This window comes from Brassica napus, unplaced genomic scaffold, assembly GCF_020379485.1.
Source record: "Brassica napus cultivar Da-Ae unplaced genomic scaffold, Da-Ae ScsIHWf_1171;HRSCAF=1672, whole genome shotgun sequence".
In the NCBI taxonomy this organism is placed as follows: domain Eukaryota; kingdom Viridiplantae; phylum Streptophyta; class Magnoliopsida; order Brassicales; family Brassicaceae; genus Brassica; species Brassica napus.
The window spans coordinates 1-21,701 of record NW_026014594.1 but is presented as its reverse complement, the minus strand read 5'-3'; the positions used below and the strand labels follow the sequence as shown (position 1 = coordinate 21,701).

Here is a 21,701-nt window from a genome sequence, read left to right as displayed (position 1 = left end):
TACAGGGTCCATAATACATGTTTACTGTGTTTCGAATGATTTAGTATATCCATGGAATATATCTACTACATTATTCATACAACAAAATACAAATATATGTCAAATAAATCAACACAATTAGTTTTATTCGTACTAGCTTATTCATACAAAATATATAGCCCCATAAAATATATTCCATATAGTATTAATTATCCTAACATAACTAGATACACATAAATATAATAGTGATAGTTAAAAAAAAACAAATAACAAATTTGTACATCCAAAATACTGTTAGGTTAAAATATATTCTTCCCATATTCTAATGTAACGAAATGTATATTAATTTATATTCATTACTAAGATTTAATACACAATATATACAGAAAAAATATAAAAAAGTAAGAAACCCCTAAGATTTTTTCCTGCGATCTACTCATTGATTCAAAATAATACATAATTCTACGCAAACAATAATAATATATACAAATAACTTGGTTTATTTAGTCTCCACGTACAATAACATATACAGCATCAAACTAATATGTAAAGTTTCATATATAACTGTTTTAATTATTTAAAATTTACATCCCGCCCGTAGGGCGGGCCGATCCTAGTTTTCTATATATATAAAGATATGTTTCTCTCCTCTCAAGAGGACACGTCATTAAGTAGATCGTCCGGGGCGTGACACGTGTCAATTTTTTATAACTTTAACACACTTAATTTTTTAACTGGGCTTGACATTTGTGCTAAGTATTATTTCGACTGGGCCTGTCTTCAGATCTTTGAAACCCATATGTAAAGTCAAGTGTTTATACTTTTGTAAACTCCGCCAAGACAAACAACCCTAATCGCCGTCGAAGTTCCTCATCTCTTCATCTCACTGGCGACCAAAACTTGGAAACGTTACATAATCAATCTGTATCGAACCGTTTCCTCCTTAACGCCCTCATAAAAAACATCTGTCCACTCTTCTCACGATCTCTCATTCAGTGCATCTCCCATTACTTCGATTGAGTAAATCTTCGACTATAAATATGCATCCATCAGACATGGTGTTTCATCAATAAAACCATTAGTAGAGAGTAGTGGATGTAATGGTCTAGAAAAAAGACGACGGGTTGGAAGCTACACCCATCCAGCATCGAAGAAGTGGAGCACGAGATAGTTTAAGAGTTGACAGATCACGTGCTCTGTTTTTTACGGACAGAGATGCGCCTCTCTGGAGAACGTGTTGTTTGTTGGATTATTTTTCCGTCGACCTTTGGAGTTCCACGACATAACCATCTACCGATGCATTGATGAAAATCTTAACTGAGCATGGTTACTCTTTAACCACAGCAACAAAGCGTGAAAATGGCAGAGACATAAAGGTGAAGCTTTTTTGCATTGCTCTTGACTACGAGCAGGAGCTTGAGACAGTCAAAACTAGCTCAGCTCTTGACAAGAACTACGAGCACCTTATGGGGCAAGTGATCACCGTTGGTGCTAAGCGGTTCTGATGTCCTGTTCTTTACCAGCAGACTATGAGTGGTATGGAGAATGAAGGGATACAGAAAAACTCCTTAATGTTTGACCAAAAACTGTATCACCAACTAATGGATCCCAAACATGTTAATACATGCCAAAAATCTAGAGTCCAACATCATAGTTAGAATCTAAATGTTGTCCATAAAACATATTGTGAATTAAAATTTAAAAAAAAAACAAATAACTATGGACTGAAATGATAAACACAATATAAAAAAAACACCAAGAAAATTAAAAAATTACGTTGTCTGAAACCAAGGGTGTGGTAGATATATGCTCGGAATCTCTCATAGCATACGTGAATGATGCTTTGACTTTTAGCAAGAGTTGGAATTTGTATTTTACGTTTAAGCTGGCATATATGAGCGTCAAAAGAATTGAAAATAAATAATGCAAAAAAAGTTAACCAACAGCTGGTCGTACTAAAATATTTTTAATGATTTGAGATTGAACTAAACAATAACATCATTCATATTTTCCATGAACGGAAATATGGAAAAAGCAAACTTTGGAAGGTCAACAAGGTGAGAGGCCAGTGGAGGTGTAAGTAGCAGCTATAAATTTTCTTATCCAGAGAAGAAGCTGTGCTTATTATTTTTTTATTTTTTGAAACACAGAAGCTTTGCTTATTTATGAATAAGAAAACATAAGAGTCAGGTCTTTGAGATAAAGTATTGTTTTTCAATTTACAGATTGATGGCCCAGTTTATATGATTTAAAGCAAACTTTAGATTGTGGTTCTCTTAAAAAAATCTTTGGTATTTGATTTTATTTGGTTTGTAATGTGTTCTCATGAATTGGGTTGAAGACCAACAACATATTTGTCATTTTGGTATTTTTTACTCAATTCATTCTTTATTATAAAATAGTCTGGTTAAGTTTAAAAATAACCAGTTAAAAATAAATCTCATTCAAAAACCATGTTTAGGAATTTAATTTTGTATAATTCTGTTGCAATATGATCAAAACAATCTTTTTAACCTTTTCCTACGCAATAATTTAGCTAAAATTTAGTTTCTTTGGCCAACTTGATAAAATAATGGTACTCTATCAAACCAAAATTATATAGCCGTAAATTTAGTAATCAAAAGAAACTATTAACGTTTGATATATAAAATATAAAGAGCCGGTTTCTACGTTTTTTAGTTGTTCTGTTTTGCTTACCTAATAGCATCAGTGTTTCATAATCAACAGAAGTTAAACTGCTTGATATTATAAGGAAAACTGTTAACTAATTATCATAATAATATTTAAACTTCTCAAATATTATTACATATAGAAAGAAGAACAGCCGCATAGCTTAATATACAATTTAGTAAACATAGAATACAAATAAATATGCAAGAGTTATTATAAATATTAAAAGTATTGATGATAATTATATAAATGATTGTTTCAAAATATGTAATAATAAGACAAAGTTATACTTGAATTGTACACAAAAATTATTTATATAATTCAGAATAGTTAATCTGTTAAGTTAAACAATAGGAATATTATTTTCAGATCAAATTTTTCAAAAAAAAAGAGGCTAAATTTAACAAGATTACTAAAATCTTAAAAATAAACTAAAGAATAAACTAACAAATAATCTCTACACACCAAAATTTTTAAATTTTTAAATATTATAATACGTTTCTATTGCAAAATCTTATAGAACACACTCAAAAATAAGATACAACTCTATAGTTTTGTACATCACACATAAATTATATTCCGCGCATAGCGCGGACTGACCCTAGCTTCGTATACAAATTATTGTATACCGTTAAACAGTAAAATAATACCATTAGTATAATTAAAAATATATATTTAAAATATAAAAAATTATATTTTTATAAATATATATTTGAAAACATCAAAAATTAAATATGAGATCCCGCCCGTAGGGCGGGCCGATCCTAGTTTTCTTAATAAACAGGGATGATCTGTTGACATTTATAAACTTACTTACTACTAACTGTTTTAAACTATAACTGTTGAAAACAATTTGACTTGTTACACTCATTGTTTTATAACATTTGTATATTTCCAACCATTGACTTTTCTTTCTGCCAATTAGTTCATTTATTTTGTTATTGTAGTGACTTTTTACATATATATTATTCATCTTTTTACAAAGGGGACTCGTTGAATTATCCTATACTAGAGATATCAATTGAGCTGGCTCTTCATGGGTATCCCACGTCCAGATTGTTATGGACTGATCCGGATGTGCTCACATTTGACCAAAATTTTAATTTATCCAAATGAACATTGCGCACATCGACAATATTTAGGTTAAGAAATTTAGGGAAAATCTCAATTTTTTTTCTTCGCCATCAACTTGATTCAGAGCTTGATTTGCTCTATTTATGCAATTATGCACATTCTTCAAAGAACATGTAAGGTATGTCATCTACTCATGTTCTCCACTTTCTCCACTCTGCAAATCTGAAAAGAGATAGCTTTTTTTTTATTTGGTAAAACTTTGAACCTTAATGAATTGGGTATTTCGAATTTGGGATGAATCCTCTGTATTTTAACAAGTAAAAATTGGATCACATCTGCAAAAAAAATGAAAAGGTTATATGGAGTTTATAAGAAGAATCCTAAGAACACTACTACAAGCACTTCAAAAAACCTTGTTGCAAAATAGTCTACCACTAGATATGGAGTAAGTACTTAATCAGTGATCACTGGTTTTGGTACTTGGTGTGTTCTTAATCATTGTTTTTATGTTTATAATGCCAGGGTTTTAAGCATTCTTTTCTCAAAATGTGAGAACAGAAAAATCAGCTTTAGAGTTAAAATGAGATGAACCAGTCTTTGATATGGTTGCCTTTCAAAATCTAGATGTTTTAAAATATTGGAAAAACAACGCAATCATGTTTAAAGAGCAGTCCCATATGGCGTGTAATTTGTTTGTATTCCCATAAAATCGTGTCTTCGGAGTCATCAGCGTTGGAAGTTGTGTACTTAACAAGTATATGAGCTGAGTTTTTTCATCAAATGTATAAGCTCTCATTTGTGCAAGAAATTGGTTGCATGGGTTTCAAGTGATGAGTAAGTTTACTGAATTTTATAAGAGATGTGTGGTTTACTTGGAGAAATTGCTTGATGGAAGAAAATATGTGTGGTTTACTTGTTTACTGATTTGGAAAATTGCTTGAAGAAAGGAAATATGTTTGGAAAATTGCTTGATCGAAGGAAATATGTGTGGCTTACTTGGACAAAATTGTTTGTGGTTTTGTTTATTGCTCAAATTTAAGACATTTGTCTAGTTATTTGTTAGGTGATTCTGAAGAAAAGTAAGTCATATGTTGTTCCTTTACAATCAGTTGATCAGTTGATTGACACCTTTCACCAGTAAGCATATAAGTCTGCATTTGTCACCATGAGAATCAAGAATACTGTAACTAGTGAAGTTTATACTCATGAAATTAAAATTTCAGCCACACAACAATCAAAGAAGAACATGTACGACCAAACACTTTGAAACCAAACCAAATCAAAGATGCTTCAATGCGTACAAATACATTTAGTCCAAGGTTCCCAAGATGAATCCCGAGACCTAGTTCAAAAGTCCAAGCATACATTTTCGATCGAAAATATATAATTCAAGGTTTGTAAACCCGAGATACATCTAATAATTAGTTTGTTATGAACGAAGACCAATTAGCATATAAAATCCAAGTATTTAGAAAAATGATTTATTCATATAATTCTTAGGTTTTACATATAACAAAGATACATTTAGATCACGTAGAGAGTTTATCGATCAATTTTTTTTTTGAATTATACAGGGTATCCTGGCCTCCACAGAGATGGTCCAGGCTAGTCACGTGTTGCCACGTGTCGATTCCTTTGACGATGCCGAAATTTTAATTTTCCAGTGGCCGAGACTCGAACCCTGGTGGCTTCACCGTATTGGGCTTTTTACTCTCAAGTTAATTACCACCAGGCCACCGACCCTGGTTATCAAAATATTACCATAGATACTAAATACAAACTTGTATTTGTCAAAAAACATAACACTACAGCATTTTAACGGATGGATCCAATTTTCAGACCTCGAAGATTGGAGAAGACGGACAATATAACACAAAGCAATGATGTTGTCAATCAATGGGTTTGAAGAATTGCAAGCGGGTTTACTGTTTTTGTAAAATTTGATTGATAAGGAGTATGATAAATTTTCCAGCTTTTGTTTTCGGTCATCTCTCATCTTCATCTGATTGGTCAACTGTCTCCAGGGCCGGAAATGTCTCTATATGAAGTTGTAATTTACTTACATTCAGAACTATATTTTTCTTTTGATGTAATTGAACAAGAACATGGAGAATTGAATTCGAATCGAATGGAATAGAATCAAGAGTACGTCATAGATTCGTCATATTTGTTTAAGTTAGTGCCCAAGGCGGCTAAACCATGTGAAGCAAAAAAGTTGTACAGTTGCATTATTTTCAAGTTTACATATTTTGAAGAAGCTAAGTGCACTACATACCCTTGGATCTTGTGTCGAATTAAGTATCCAATATACTACTAGTTAAAGTAACCAAATGGTAATAGTGTGTGATTACTGATTACATATAGGGGGTGATTGGTTAGGCTGTAACTGTAGAAATTTACTTTAGAAATTAGTCTGTAGAATTTTTGATTTGGCTTTAAGGGATGTAGCTTTAAAATTTCCTACAGCTAAAAAAATGAGGCTTAAGAAAATAAGATTTTTACAACCATTTTTTGTATGTTTTTGCTGTAGCTTTAGTTTTTTGGTTGTAGCTTTAAAAACTAAGATAAAGCATGATTGGTAGTATTTAAGGTTGTAGATGAAAATTAAACCTAAAATCACTTCCTACAACCTAACCAATCACACCCATAGTCGAATGATTGTATAGACTTTATGATGGTTTTATGCTCACTCCATACGTTGGTGTAACGTGGCAAAAGTAGATGTTTCTTCTAATAAAATAGTAAACAAGCAAACATTGTAATGATCCCAAATGAGGAAAGAAAATAAATTTCTGTATTTGGAAGTGATCTTAGACTCCACGCAACAGTGCTTTTGTTTTGAAGAGTGGTGTGGTATTTTCATTGGCTTGTAACCAAAATGGCCACCCAAAAAGAAAGCACCACCACTTCTATATGATGGAGACACTTTTTAAGTTATAAAGTTACACAAAATAATAAAAATATATCTAGAGACAATAACTTCACTAATCGAAAGCATAACTATCTATATCATTATCTGATTTACATTAATCACTTTTATTACGAGTTGTCATTGTGTGGCTTTACCTGGTCTTTATGGTCTTCCCCCTTTTCTATCTTTTATGGACAAATATCTTGTCTAATATGGAATTTTCACCCGAAATCTCACATGGATGGACATTTATGTATAGTCCTACCTTAATGAATGAAATTAGTATGTTATTGAATAAAACAACTTTTGTCAAAACTTATCCCCTATATATTATTTGAGAAGCATTGCAAGATTTTTTTGTAGCCACATGTCATCACTAGAATGATTCTTAGAATCCTTAGAGAAATAGGTTGGTCCATCTAAATATATAATAAGATTTTTATTAAACCACAATAAATACATTATTAATGTGTTTCATTATTTCCTTAAATAAGATTACGGAATTGCCTAATGTGGCTAAAGTATATATGACAATTAATGATTTTGAATAATAAAGATTTGATAAAAATAAGTGTGTATTATAATTATATTTGTTTAATTTTAAGCTATTAAAATAAATTAAACAATCATAGTAACCATATAATAAAAATTAAAAAAAATATTTATATATTATATTTTAAATTTTTAAAAATGAGTATAAATTACTAAAATTGTTAAAAATTTCACATTCAAATTTTGTGATCTATGATTTAAAACTTTTGTTATGACATGATAAAAATAGTTAAAAATAATATCAGTTGAAAGTCTCATTTAATAAGTATCAAAAATAAAAGATATATAAATATATGTATCATTTCAAATTAGACTATATGCCATATAAAAATACATAAATATCTTAATTTTGAAATTTACTTTGAATATTTTTTTGATAAAAAATTTGAAAAAATATTGACAACATAATTTTTTAAAATATTATAAATTACTTAAACCATTAATCCCACAGTGAAAATTTTGTTATCACTAATTTAGACTTTTTGCTATAACAGATACAAATGATAAAAAAATGAGCAAAAAGCATCTTCTAATAAATTTTAATATTAAAATATACCGTATATATATATATGTTACTATCACATAAATTTAATTATATATCATATCAAGTAGAAAAAATATTTTTTTCGATTTATAAAATTTATTTATATATTCGCACCAATTTAATTATATAAGTAGTAGATAATGATTTTTTAATTATTCAATATATATTTATTATTTCATAATATGTTATAAACATATAATATATAAAAATAATTTATATATATAATGTTCATCCCGCGCAAGGCGCGGATCTTAACCTAGTCGTCAGTTATTTTGGAAACTATAATTAATATATATATATATATATATATAAATATTGCAAACAAGCCACCTTTAATTTTGGAGGTTAATTAAAACTACTAAAATACTATCCACTAATGATGTTGTAGTCTATACTATTATTTGCGAAGTAATTTTTAACAACATAGCTCTCATGTTGAAAGTTAGAGCAGTTAATATATATAATACCCTTAATAAATTTTATATATAATTAGTTATATAATCAAAAACGAATTTTTATTAATAATATTAATTTTTTTTTCAAAAAAAAGATAATTCTTATATATTGTGATGTTATCTTAAAACATATTTATATTTCTCTATGAGAGAATTATATTTGGGCAGAAAAAATGATTGATCAAATTCTATTGAGTAAAATAGAATATTAAACAATTATAAGAAATACAGTGTTTAAAGTCAATGTTATCTTTACTAAATTTTAATTAAACATATATATATTTAATTATATTTTGTCATATATATATGTTTGATTTAATTTTTTTGAAAACATAAATAATAAGTTATTATTCTGGGCTTTGAATTAATAAAAAATAAACTAATAAATATTTGTAAAACGATTAAGCCCGCATATGAAAAATAAAATAATTCTTATATACTGTGCAGTTATTTGAAAACATATTTTCAATTATAAAATAAAAATAAAAAATAAAATAATTATAATAAATTCAGTGGTTAAAGTCAATGTTATCTTTAATAAATTTTAATTAAACATATATATTAAATTAGATTTTGTCATATATATATATATATACGAGGTGTTTTCCTGCACCATGTGCACTGATAATTTTTTTTAAAGTTAAATTATATTTAAAATGAAATTTATTAATATTATATATTTTGTTATTTTTGACTAATATTTAATATAAAGTTGATTATTAAAGCATAAAATAAGCAAAAAAAATAATTTTGTTTATTTTAAATTACATTTAATAATATATATGTAATATGTTTAAAATTCGAATTAGATAAAAAAATTATCTATTTATTTTGGTTAAATGTATTAAATCAACTTGTATAAAATTACTAAAAATCATATAAAAATTGTATAGTTATTAAAAATTATAACTAAATAATATTTATAAAATTTGTAGATATCTAAAAGAAACTAATGAAATTACGATTAACAATTTATTAATATTTTTAAAAAGATGTTGAAAATTTTGAAAATATTAGTAATAAAAATTGTATAATTATAAAAATACAAATAAATAATGTATTTCGAAATTTATAATGCATATTTCAATATATTTATTTTAGTGATGATTTATGAATTATTACCATATTTTCAGAAGTTTACCAAAAATATAAATCAACATTAAATGTAATTTATTAGTTATTGACATATTTCTATAAAATATACCAAAAATATATGTTAATAATAAATGTGATTGTCCATGTCATATTAACTATAAGTCATGTCATCAATCTTGTTAGCCATGTCATCATTGTTTTGGTAAAAATGATTGTAGAGTGGACATGTGGCAAAATCACTTTGCAAATATAGTCTAGGGAATGTTTGATTTAATTTTTTTTGAAAACATAAATAATAAGTTATTATTCTGGTTTTTGAATTAACAAAAAACAAAACTAATAAATACTTTTTTAAAAAAATATTACTTGTTTTTGTAAAAATGATTGTAGAGAGGACATGTGGCAAAATCACTTCGCAAATATAGTCTAAGGGATGTTTGATTTAATTTTTTGAAAACATAAATAATAAGTTATTATTCTGGTTTTTGAATTAATAAAAAACAAAACTAATAAATACTTTAAAAAAATATTACTTGTTTTTGTAAAAATGATTGTAGAGAGAACATGTGGCAAAATCACTTCGCAAATATAGTATATGGGATATTTTATTTAATTGTTTTGAAAACATAAATAATAAGTTATTATTCTGGTTTTTGAATTAATAAAAAAACAAAACTAATAAATACTTTTTTTTTGAAAAAGAACTAATAAATATTTGTAAGACGATTAAGCCCGCATATGCGGGCAAAACACCTAGTTACTTATTAATACATGCATTATAATTTAAAGATCATTATGATAAGTTTAAACCGAACATCAAATTACTTCTATATAATAAAGTTTTTCATCAAAATATATGTGCTTATTACTATGTTAATTTTTTTTAAAAACTTTCATATATTATAAATATTGGAAAATCTCCTTATACACTACATTCATTCATAATTAATATAATATATTTTTTTGTTAAAGAAAAAATATTTAATAAATATCTTATTATATAAAGCTTGGTTCTTCAAAGTTGCTAATTAACAAGATCGCGACACATGGCAGTTATATAATTAAGATTGTGACATGTGTTAATACTGTTTTTTTTTTCTAAAATCATTAAAAAAGATAATTGTAAAACAAAAATTTTATTGTAATTATCCTTTTTAAATATCTTAAACCAAAAAAACTGTAGAAGAATGTTTAATGTTAATTTTGTTTTATTGGTTCTTCAAAGTTGCTAATTAACACGATCGCTACACATGACAGTTATATAATTAAGATTGTGAGATGTGTTAATACTAATTTTCTTTTTTTTTTCTATCATAAACAAAAAAAACTATATTCACACATTTACACGATTTTTAGAAAAACAATAATAGTAGTTTTCGTTTTTACAAATCCTATACCAAAAACGATTTGTACAAATAATTTATTTAATACTAATTGTCCTTTACTAAAATCATAAACCAAAAACTATTTGTACAAATAATTTTCCTTTTCTAAAATAATAAATAAAAGATAACTGTAAAAAAATTGATAGTAATTATCCTTTTTAAATTCTTAAGCCAAAAAATTGTAAAAGAGTGTTTACTTTTAATTTTCCTTTATTAAAATCTGATTTTTTCTGAAAACAGTAATAGTAATTTTCGTTTTTACAAATCTTATACCAAAAATGATTTGTACAAATAATTTATTTAATACTAATTTTCCTTTTCTAAAATCATAAATAAAAGATAACTGTAAAAAATGTTAATAGTAATTATCCTCTTTAAAACTTTTAAACCAAAATATTGTAAAAGAGTGTTTAATGTTAATTTTCCTTTATTCAAATCCTAATTAAAAAGATCATAAATCAAAAGGAACCACAATTATTCATATTTAAAACTATAAAAAAATAATTTTTTAAAAATTTTATATTAAATTAAAATATCAAACAAAGCCCGTTGCAATGCACGAGTCCAAATCGTGACTAGAGAGAATTGTAAAATTTTATTTAAAAGTAATTTTTACTTCAAAAATCGAATGATAAACATGATAGTAACAATTATTCAATTTACAAGAAAAATTGTAAAAATTATTAATGATATTGAAAAAGGATTTTTGAAAATTGCAACATTTAAAAATAGTTATTATTAACTGGAAATAGTTATTTGATAGAAATGTTTTTTTTTAAATCCTAGACAAAATATAATAGTAAAAGATTATGTAATACTAATTTTCTTTTCCAAAATCCTACAAAACTGTAAGAAAATATTTGATAGTTGTTTTTCTTTTTTTTAAAAAAAAAATCCTAAATAAAAGAAATTTATATAATATTTTTAAGTCCTAACCAAAAATAGTTGTAAAACTTTATTTGATATTTTTTTAAGAGAGTGTTTGATGATGAACATGATACTAAAAATTATTTAATTAACAAAATTTTTTTAAAATTAGTATTGATACGAAATGTAAAAATAGAAATTTGAAAAATATTTATTAATAACTAAAATAAATTATTTGAGAGCAATATATGTTTTTATGAAATTCTAAAAAGAAGATAATTGTAATAGGCTATATGACAGAAATTTACCTTTTCTAAAATCTTAAACAAAATTGTAAAAGAGTATATAATATTTTTTTAATTGTAAATAAAAAGGATAGTTATAAAATTTAATGTTTTCTTTTTAAAAAAAAATCCTAGAAAAATAAAAGTTTAAAGACTTATTTAATAAAACATTAAATTAGTATATAAGAACACGTTTAATGTTTTCATTTATTTGATTTGTGTACTTAACTTTCATTTCGTTTTTACTTTTCATTTTTTATATTCGGACTGGGTTCAATTTAAATGTTTATGTATAGTATTTTCTCCAATCCTTAGTATAAAGTTTATAACAACTAATCTATGCACCATTATTATAAAATGTAAATTTTAACTTGAACTTATGTGTGAAAATATTTGAATTATAAAATAAATCTTAAACAACATATGAAAAAAACAATCATAATACTATAATAAAATGATATATTAATTTATGTTTTTATTAAATTAAAACATCAAACAAAAACCCGTTGCAACCGCAACGGGCTCATATCTAGTAATAAATAATTATTTGAGATCAGTGAATATTTTTTTGATTATACATATTCAAAATTGTTACATGATTAGTATTTGTTTTTTTAGAATAAAAATCAACTTTTTATATGTGAAAACCTGTTTTCTGATAACAATACAATATATGTATAGAAATTATCCTTTTATAAAATAAGTTTTTTTTCATTATAATAATTTATAAGTAATTGTATAATATAGTAATAAATTTATTTATTAACAGTAACCAAATCATATATTGTTAGTGGAATCTCTTGTTGGCTACATGATAGGATCATGGAAGAAAGTTTGACATTGTCGTGAAAACTGTTGATTCTTGAATAAATTTATTGGCGTATATCTTGTAAAATATCATGATATTTATTTATTTTGATTAATTTATGTTTATAAATATTTACAACTAAATATACAACCATTTAATAATAGATGTATATAACTTTAGATTATTAAAATTAATGACTTAGATAAAAGTAATACAATATGACAAATAATTAAAATTATAGAGATATGACAAATAAGTAAACTTACCTAAAATTATAGAAAAAATAAAAAATAAGCAAATTTACTTCTCAAATTATAATATAGATTTTCAAAATACAAATATTTAAAAGTTGTTTCAAAATCCTTTTTAAAGCAAATTCTATATATTTAGAGTAGTTAATAATTTCTAAATTGTAATTTGTAAAAAGTAATTGAAGTATTAAATAACTCTTGATCTGAATTTATTAAAAAGTATTAATCATAGAAAACAATCTATGTAAAATAAATATAATTTGTTTTTTCAAATACAAGCACAGTCTTCAACCCAAAAAACAAAGAATATTTATTATTATGATTTAACTTCCAGGAAAAAAAATACAAGCACAGTCTTCAACCAAACGAACGGCCTACGTTTTCCCACGTTACGCAATCTAATTGGCTGATATTACAAGCATCTTAAAATCTTAAGACTCTTTTTGTTATTCGCCCACGTATCTCAATCGAGACAGATATAATAATATTTAATTATAATCATAATGTTTACAGATAATTACAACAAAACAAATTAAAAAATCAAGAAAATCCCACAGAGAAGAAAAATAAAAGGTTTCACCCTTAAAATGGCTGTTCGTGTCGAGGTGGTAGCAACACACTTGTCGTCTCTCCCAGCAGCTTCTCTGGCGTTTTCGCAGTCAAAAATCTAAAATTTTCGAGAAATCTAATTAGGTAAAGATCTTTACATATATCTTCTCTTTTTCATTTTCTTTTTGTTATCCTTGCTTATATCTGGATCTTGTCTTTTGTCGGATCAATCTTTGATGTCTTATCTCTGCTTGTTTTTGTTGCTGTGTGTTTCTGAATCAGACAGAAGTAGTAAAGGACTAATCTTTTGTAGTGAAATTGGAGTCTTATCGATTTGATTCATGTTTAGGGTTACTTTCACTCTGGAATCTTGAGTAGATCTTTCTCATGCTTGTTGGGTTTTGATGAAAGCAATCGACTTTAAGATTAAATTATGTTTCTTTCCAGATTAATTGTCTGCATTTCTTAACTAATTTTCTGGGTTTTGAGTATCCTCTGAAGACACATACAAGATGTGACATACTGAATCTGTTCTAATACATCTGTATAGTATGGTGATATGGTTTTGAGAGAACACTGTATCTGTTATGAATTCATTTACATTTTTTTTTAATTAGAAAACGTTATCTTAAAATCTGCCATTATTGATTGACTTCTTACTTTCCTTTTACATGTGTTCACACACATTTATGTGGTTTGTCTAGTTTTGTTCTCTTTAGTTACTCTTAAATGGATGTCAACATGCATTATTATGTGACACATCATAGCTCACTTGTAACTTCTTACCATTGTGTTATCCACTCTAATTTGATCTTTTACCTCTCAAAAGGAAGCATTCAGTTCTTTTAATTTCACTGAAGAAGACAAGCAGTATGGGAACTCACATCAATTTCAACAACATAGGAGGAGGTGGTGGAGGGGAAGGAAGTAACCAGATGAAGCCAACAGATAACGCTTATCCCTTGGCGAGGCAGTCCTCGCTTTACTCACTAACCTTTGATGAGCTTCAGAGCACACTACTTGGTGGACCAGGAAAAGATTTTGGGTCGATGAACATGGATGAACTCCTGAAGAGCATATGGACTGCTGAGGAAGCTCAGGCCATGACCATGACTTCTTCAGCTGCTGCTGCTACAGCGGTAGCTCAACCGGGTGGTGGTATCCCTCTCCAGAGGCAAGGCTCGCTGACGTTGCCTAGAACGATTAGTCAGAAAACTGTTGATGAGGTCTGGAAATGTTTGTTCACCAAGGACGGTAATATGGTAGGTAGCAGTGGAGGTGGTAGTGAGTCCAATGCGCCTCAGAGGCAACAGACTCTAGGGGAAATAACGCTTGAGGAGTTTCTGCTCCGCGCTGGGGTTGTCAGAGAAGATAACAACAATAACAATGGGTTTTATAGTAACAACGGAGCTCCTGGAGGGTTAGGCTTTGGGTTTGGTCAGCCAAATCAAAACAACATTTCATTCAATAATGGTACTAATGATTCCATGATCTTGAAGCAGCCATCACACCAGCAGTTTCAACAACAGTCATCACAACCGCAGTTGCAGCCAAGACAGCAGCTGAACCAGCCACCACATCCTCCTCCTCACCAGCGGATGCCTCAAACCATTTTTCCTAAACAAGCAAACGTGGCATTTGCTGGGGCTGGGAATAATGCAGGCAACAATAATAATAATGGATTGGGTAGCTTTGGAGGAGGCGGGGTCACTGTTGCAGCAACCTCTCCAGGGACAAGTAGCGCTGAAAACAATTCTCTGTCACCGGTTCCTTACGTGCTTAACCGAGGAAGAAGAAGTATACTGGTCTAGAGAAAGTTATTGAGAGGAGGCAAAGGAGAATGATCAAGAACCGAGAATCAGCTGCTAGATCAAGAGCTAGGAAGCAGGTGAGTATTAATATTAACCAAACTGTTTATATAAAATCAGCAAAGATTTGTTGCGTCCTGAACCACTTGTAGTATTAAAATGTTTTTATTATTATCCATTAATTTGCAGGCTTATACCTTGGAGCTAGAAGCTGAGATTGAAAAGCTCAAGAAAGTGAATCAAGAATTGCAGAAGAAACAGGTTTCTTTCGTGCCTCTCAGAATATAGCTGATTGGTTCTAATGCTAAGCTTTCTCTATTTTGCAGGCTGAGATGATGGAAATGCAGAAGAATGAGGTAATTATTTGAGAACTTTATTTGTTTTTATAAGTTCATCTACAAACCATTGATTCTGCAGAGCATTATTTTTAAAAAAAACATAAAAGGTTTAATAGTTACTGGCATCAAGACATTTGTGTTGTAACTACTGCTAAATTTGATTGTATTGGCAGCTGAAGGAATCTTCGAAGCAACCGTGGGGAAGCAAAAGGCAATGCTTGAGAAGGACACTAACCGGTCCATGGTAAAAGCAGAAGGAAGCAACAAGAACCGATCAAACCAGACACCTCTTTGCATGGGACTAATGTAATAGGAGACAGTGCTACTTGTACAGGAGATTAAGAGAGATTTTATTGAGTGGGAATATTAGGTTACAGAGAGTAGAAGTTTCCATTATGAATTAAAACATATTTTGTGCCCTGGCCTTCATTAGTCTATGGGTTTTAGATAATACTCTGTTTTGTATTTTATAGTCTGATTGGGTTTATAAAAGACATCGATGTTTATGTATATCTTGACAACTAAACCAATATTGACTCTGTTAGAAAACGTACTTATCTTCCAAAATTGCACTTCATCACAAACTACCTCTAAATGTTAGCATGCGGACACCTATATGTCATATACTTGAGAGCATGCGCAGCAATAGAGATTTGCTGAGTTTCTCTCCTAAAAATAATACTAAAATATTACAAAAGCAGGAGAGAGGAAGAGAAAACACCAGAATGTTTACAACTTTTGGAAAGATTAAAGTTACATGTGTCATCTTGTGATTATTTTTTGTTTTTCATATTTAATTTTTCATCACATAGTAAGCTTATATTAATATTAAATGGTTGAGAGATTTTCTAAAGAAATTGCACCCCTAAGAGCACCCTTATCTTAGGTACCCATTATGGGTTGCCTAATTATTTTTTAGTAATATTTAAGAAGTAAAAGTTGGTTATTTTACCAAAAAAAAAGTAAAAGTTGGTTAGGAGATTTGGTAAGCAACTTATAATTTTTGCACCTCCATTGCAACTTATTATTTTAGGTTTCTTAAATTTATTTAACATTAAAAAAAAAAACCGTAAGTGAAGAGAGAACCAAAGCAAACCTTAATCATGCTCATCTTCTCTCTTCTCATCTATCCTACACGTGTCCTAAACTATTGTCCCTTGCGTTGTCTCATCAAGCGATGTCCCCTTTAATTTTTAGTCTTTTTTTCATTTATTTTACTTGACTTAATAGCCTAAGCAACTCTTTAACTACGGTGGATAATGATGCTCTAAGAGCATGAACATCCCAAAGTTTTTAGAGAGATTTTTTGACAAAATGCGGATCCTACTGATGTGTGGATCCCACAAAAATTTAAAAACCACTCTGCAAAATCACCAAATAAAGATCAGTAATTGGGTGGTTTTAGCACTGTTTACAGACTCCACCGACACATGGCGGTCCACGATTAGTTTTCTTTTATTTCTTTTTTTTAGAAAAAAAAAAAAGAAAAATTTAAGGACCCCTTGCGATCATCATGGTCTAATGATCCTCTAAGACAATGATCGTATACTACGGAAGTAAGTACATTACAATTTATTCAAATATCATATACAAGTATAGTATTGTTATCCCTCGTGTGAGTGTATCTTTTATACTATTGCTCTGGACCGGCGTTAACGCAAATTTCATTGGATTACATAACTTTTTGAATGTAGCTGACATGCTATTTATAATCTTAGACCCATCTTCTCTTCTGCTGCATCATTGTCTCTAAGATACCTGCAATCCTCTTTCTTTCTTTTTTCTTTTTTAAGAGAAAATTTAATTTAGAATTTTAACTTTATTTTTCATTTTGTTGGTTACTGTCAAGGCAAATGCAAATTACAGGTTAAGTCTTTAGGAGCTTACAAAGTAGCTGCTCCTTCCCCCAAAATATGCATCGTAAGCAAGAACTGTGATCCGGGCCTACACTGTGAATCGTGCCTCGCAAGCGATAGTTGCCGACCTAGCCACCTAGGTTCTCCGGAATGCAACCCATTAACCCAACCTCCAAGGTTTTTATTTCTTTTTTATTTAATCATTTAGATTATATCTTAGATTTATCGATTGATCATTTTCTTCTTATGTTTATGTATCAAGGTAAAAGGTTTGCCTTACAACAAATACTCGTGGTTAATAACAACACCCAATTCATTGGCTCGAATAGGTGCAAATCAGGCACATGCTCTATGATTCTTGCTCCTTCCAACCAACAAGATTCAATCACAAGGCAATTCATTGTATAATATATGCTTCTTATTCTTCGTATACCCGTTTCAAAAGTTCAATTATTTCCTTATCTTTTGATAAACCCATTTCAAAAGTGTTATTCTTGAAATTTGATTTTATAAATCCAAACAGACTATAAGTACCTACCTATATATACACAACTGGTTCGAACGGGTTTACAGAATGACGTTAGAGGGTTTATGCTTGACATGTACACGGCGTCACGGCCTTTGGAAGTACCTATATATACACAATTGGTTCGAATGTGAAAAATGTTTATAATTGTATGTGTAATTTTTTTCATAATTATAATAATATGATATTACCCTTAAAAATATGTTTCTAACTTGTTTTTGATTTGTATGTAGCAACCGGCGGTTAACATTTTAAAGGAGTTTCAAGTGTTTCTAGACAAGAACAAGGATGTGGTTGTGACGATTATCCTCGAAGACTATGTGAAATCTTCTAATGGTTTAACCAGAGTGTTTGATGCATCCGGGTTACGAAATTTCATGTTTGCGGTTAGAAGAATGCCTAAGAACGAATACCCGTTTTTAAGAAATTATTTTAAAATAAAACATATTGATGAAAAACTCATAAAGAAAACTCATCTATCCAAAATTATTCTTGTTATCCTAATTTCTAAATCACAAACCTAAATCTACAATATTTCTCAAAAAATTCTAAACTTTCCAAAATAACAGTTTTTAAGAAAACTATTTAAAAATACAACCTATAGATGAAAAACTCCGAAAGAATACTCATATATCCAAAAATATTCTTGTTATCCTAATTTCTAAATCACAAACCTAAATCTACAGTATTACTTTAATAATGAAAACTTTCCAAAATAACAGTTTTTATGAAAACTATTTAAAAATACAATATATTGATGAAAAACTCCGAAAGAATACTCAAATATCTACAAATATTCTTGTTATCCTAATTTCTAAATCATAAACTCAAATCTAAAATATTTCTCTAATAAATGAAAACTTTCCAAAGTAGCAATTTTAAGAAAAATATTTTAAATAAACATACTGATGAAAATTTCTAAAAGAATACTCAATTATCAACAATTATTCTTGTTGTCCTAATTTATAAATCACAAAACTCAAATTTAAAGTATTCTCTAATAAATGAAAACTTTCCAAAATAGCAGTTTTTAAGAAATTTATTTTAAATAACAACATACTGATGAAAAACTCTGAATACTAAACTATCCAAAAATATTCTTGTTATCCTAATTTCTAAATCACAATCTCAAATCCACAGTATTTCTCTAATAGACGAAAACTTTTCAAAAATAGTAGTTTTAATAAATTGTTTTAAAAATACTACACATTGATGAAAAATTCTGAAGAATACTCATCTATCCTTAAATATTCTTGTTATCGTAATTTATAAATCACAAACTCAAATCTACACTATTTCTCTAATAAATGAAAGTTTTCCAAAAATAACAGTTTTTAAGAAAATTATTTAAAAATATAAAATATTGATAAATTTTTTAAAGAATACTCATCTATCCAAAAATATTCTTGTTATCCGAATTTCTAAATCACAAACCTAAATATACAATATTTGTCAAAAAAATGAAAAGTTTCCAAATAGCAGTTTTTAAGAAAAAATATTTAAAAATACAACCTTTTGATGAAAACTCATAAGAATACTCATCTATCTAAAATTATTCTTGTTATCCTAATTTCTAAATCACAAACCTAAATCTCTACAATTTTTCTCAAAAAATTCAAAACTTTTCAAAAATAGCAGTTTTTAAGAAAAACTATTTAAAATACAACATGTTGATGAAAAACTCCGAAAGAATACTCATCTATCCAAATTATTCTTGTTATCCTAATTTCTAAATCACAAACCTAAATCTACAATATTTTCTCAAAAAATTTAAAACTTTTCAAAATATCAGTTTTTAAGAAAACTATTTTAAAATACAATCTATTGATGAAAAACTCCGAAATAACACTCTTATATCCACACATATTCTTGCTATCATCCCTTATAAATAAAGCATAAGTCACTCGACGAATCATATCCTGCCATGTAATAAATGTTTACAAAATTAAAATTAATTAATTAAAACAAATAATAATTTAGAAAAAATAAAAAAGCAACTGTATAACAGTTTATCAAAAACCCACTACACTACCCAATACCCATGATCCTTTTTTTATCCACGATCATATACTTTTTAATACTCTTATATCTATCGGTAACAAACAGCTAATCGATCAAAACAAAATAAAAGCCTAAACTCCTTCTTTAGGAGCAGAACTGCAGAAGAAAAAGAGATCAAAATTACTCTTCTTTGACTGAGAGAGATAACTGGAGCTACAACGCTTGCTTCCTCTTCGTGTTATTTGTTTTGAACATCTAAAGTTTTGAACAGCTACAGTTTGAACTAATCTATAGGTATTGTGTTATCTCCTATAATGCTTCTTTCTTTTTCATTTGTTCGTGTGTTGTTCAGTATAATGTGTGACTATCCATTTGTATGTATAATTCTTTTACTATGTTTTCAAATTATTATGTCAATAAAGTATTTACTCTTCTTTCATGTTGAGTTATATCTGCTGTAAGTTTATAATATTAGTTTTTGTCTGTAAATGGAGATACTGAATGAATTACTAAATGTAATTAGCCAAAGAAACATAAATTGGAGGTCAAAAGTTCAAAAATTATATTGAAAGCAAAAACATAAAGAAGTAAAACAGGAAAGATTCAAACTAATATTTATATCAGACAAGCTAATTAAAGATAATATAAAAATATTTGACCAAATCTAACTTTATTTTATATAGTATGATTGTGTTTAATTAATGAAAAATGTGTTATTTTTCTTATATATATGCATATTTACTGATAAATCAAAATTAAATTATAGATTTTGTTTTTTAGTTGTATATAATCAAAGTTTGGTAAAAATGTAAAAGATTGGTTTTTATTGTATGCAAAAATATTCTCATGCATAGCATGGGCTCAATACTAGTAATTTGTAAATCATAAACTCAAATCTAAAATTTCTTCTCTAATAAATGAAACTTTCCAAAGTCATAGTTTTTAAGAAAATTGTTTAAAATACAACATACTGATGAAATTTTTAAAAGAATACTCAATTATCAACAAATATTATTGTTGTTCTAATTTCTAAATCACAAAACTCAAATCTACAGTATTTCTCTAATAAATGAAAACTTTCCAAAATAGCAGTTTTTTAAAAAGTTTATTTTAAAATACAACATACTGATGAAAAAAATCTGAATAATACTAACTATCCAAAATATCTTGTTATCCTAATTTCTAAATCACAAGCTCAAATCTACAGTATTTCTCTAATAGACGAAAACTTTTTCAAAAATAGTAGTTTTTTAATAAATTGTTTAAAAAATACAACACATTGATGAAAAATTCTGAAAGAATACTCATCTATCCTTAAATATTCTTGTTATCCTAATTTCTAAATCACAAACTCAAATCTACACTATTTCTCTAATAAATGAAATTTTTCCCCAAAAATAGCAGTTTTAAGAAAATTATTTTTAAAATACAAAATATTGATAAAAAATTCTTAAAGAATACTCATCTATCCAAATATTCTTTTATCTCATCACCAATTTCTAAATCACAAACCTAAATCTACAATATTTGTCAAAAAATGAAAACTTTCCAAAAAGAGCAGTTTTTAAGAAAAAATATTTAAAATACAACCTATTGATGAAAACTTATAAAGAATACTCATCTCAAATCTTGTTATCCTAACCACAAAAAGTACAATATTCTCTAAGTTATCCCTAATTTTTCTTAAAATCAAACAAACCAAATCTAAACAATATTGTCTTCAAAAAATTAACAAAAACTTTTCAAAA

General features: G+C 27.6%; 1 pseudogene; it reads left to right on the top strand.

Moving 5' to 3' along the window:
- The first annotated feature begins 13,376 nt into the window (after window positions 1–13,376).
- LOC125596284 lies at window positions 13,377–16,080 on the top strand (annotated as a pseudogene).
- The last annotated feature ends 5,621 nt before the right edge of the window (window positions 16,081–21,701 follow it).